This window comes from Phascolarctos cinereus, unplaced genomic scaffold (genome assembly GCF_003287225.1).
Source record: "Phascolarctos cinereus isolate Bilbo 61053 unplaced genomic scaffold, phaCin_HiC Scaffold_5;HRSCAF=322, whole genome shotgun sequence".
Classification (NCBI taxonomy): domain Eukaryota; kingdom Metazoa; phylum Chordata; class Mammalia; order Diprotodontia; family Phascolarctidae; genus Phascolarctos; species Phascolarctos cinereus.
The window spans coordinates 431,627,941-431,630,040 of record NW_027555958.1 but is presented as its reverse complement, the minus strand read 5'-3'; the positions used below and the strand labels follow the sequence as shown (position 1 = coordinate 431,630,040).

General features: G+C 36.9%; 1 pseudogene; it reads right to left on the bottom strand.

Moving 5' to 3' along the window:
- Nucleotides 1-961: 961 nt before the first annotated feature.
- On the bottom strand, nucleotides 962-1,710 carry LOC110209921 (small ubiquitin-related modifier 2 pseudogene; annotated as a pseudogene).
- Between the last annotated feature and the right edge of the window lie 390 nt (nucleotides 1,711-2,100).

Sequence of the window (2,100 nt, the reverse complement as noted above, 5' to 3'; positions counted from 1 at the left end):
ATTGGAGAGAGTTAAGAGAAAACAAGGAAAGAAATGAAATGGCTGGGGAAGAAGAGTGGGGAGGGAATCTTGGAAGGAAAGATTAAAGGAACTGACTAACTGTCTTCTAAGGGTTGACATGATAACAGCCTTCAAAAATTTGAAAATAATGAATGCTATAGAGACAGAGGAATTATTTGGATTGGTAAGAGATCACAGGAATAGAAATAAAACCAAGAAAGGAAACATGTTTGCTCTGTATAAGGAGAAATATCTTAACAGAGAAATATTAACTTCTGGAACATTCTCTTAAGGGGAAAGCAGAACTCAGAAAATTTAAAACTAAAAAAATCAGGGCAGATGCAACAGTGGGAAGGTTATTATTTGGAACATTTGATGGACTGAATGATTGGTGAGGCCTTTCTCCACTTATTATTTCAGGGAGTCCTATTAATACAATCATGTGAAGATAATAGTAAGAAATGAGGAAATGGGTGATTTCAAAGAGACATGGAAAGACTTTTATGAACTGATGCAGAATCAAGTAAGCAGAAACAGAAAAACAATTTATACTATAAGTTCAATATTATAAAAATGAAGAATTTTTAAAGACTTTAACAAACCAATAAAAAATGAAATAAACAGAACCAGAAGAGCTCATATAATAACAATAACATTGTATAAGAAAGTGACTTTGAATGTTGCCCAAATTTTATTCAATGCATTGACTTCCATAAGTTTAGAGGAGCAATGATGAAGCAAGCTATTCCCCTTCTTTTTTTTTTTTATTTTAAACAAGAAGTTTACTTAAACAACAAGATGTTTGACTTGAAGGGAAAACTATCTAGGATCAATTTTTTTATAGTAATTTATCCCTACCGAGAGACAGAGATTGCCTTACGTGTAACAGCTACGTACAAAAATGTTATAAAATCGTTCTTGGTTTTACAATGATGAAAGAAAAACATTGAAATTATCCAATCAAACAAGGTATGCAAGGATTTTTTTGTGGATTTTTTGTTGTTGTTGTTAAACAGTGAGAGCAAAATAACTTACTGGAATATAAAGATAAAAGTTGAATGAGCATGCCACTAATGGAGAAAAGGGATATTTTCACAGAACCAGTTTGTTTTTTCCCCTCCCCATCTCCATTTGATGTTGATCATAACATACCATCGGCCATTTAGTTAAAAAAAAATACGCATTATGCCTGTGCACATACACCACTTACTTTATGTACAATAAAGGAATGGGGGAAGGGAATCAAAGAAGAGAGAAAACTATACTGCAGTAGTTAGGATGTGGATGAACCAAATCTTGGTTTTCTAATTGTGAATGTATTGTTTTCCTTGGGAGCACAGTTCTGGAGTGGAGTTGCATGTTTTCTCTTTTTAGTAAGCGCCTCCTGTCTGCTGCTGGAATACATCAATTGTATCATCATCCTCCATTTCCAACTGTGCAGGTGTGTCTGTTTCATTCAATGGTTGCCCATCAAATCGGAATCTGATCTGCCTCATTGACAAACCCTGTCGTTCACAATAGGTTTTCATTAGTTTACTAAGTGGTGTGTGCCTCTTAATATTAAATTGCACCACCGAACCATCTTGCCCTGCCACCTTCAAATTAATGTGGTCGTTGTTTTCAGTCTTGACGCCTTCCTTCGGCTTTTCGTCGGCCATGTCGAGTCCGGGGGTCTTCTCAGCAGCCGCTTCACAAAAGAGGTACCAGGATGGTCTGCTCCAAGGGAACGGGGTGGGGGGGAAGGAGGGGGGGAAAGAAGCAGCAGCAGCAGGAGCAGGAGGAGGACGAGGAGGAAGATGGTGATGGTGAGGAAGAGGAGAAGAAGAAGGAGGAGAGGAGGAGGACGAGGATGAGGAGCAAGCTATTCCCTTCTTAACAGAGATATGGTGGACTCAAGGTACAGTATGAGGCAGAAAAGGCATTTGTTTTTCTTGACGGCATATCAGTTACAAAGAACTTGTTTTTCTTTTCTTTTTCAATGGGTGGAGAGTGGGAGGAAGAGAAAAGATATTTCTGTTGATTTTTAAAAAATGAAACAAAATAGATTTCTGTTAATTTTTTTAAAAAATGAAACAAACAAACAAAAAAGACAATCAAGGG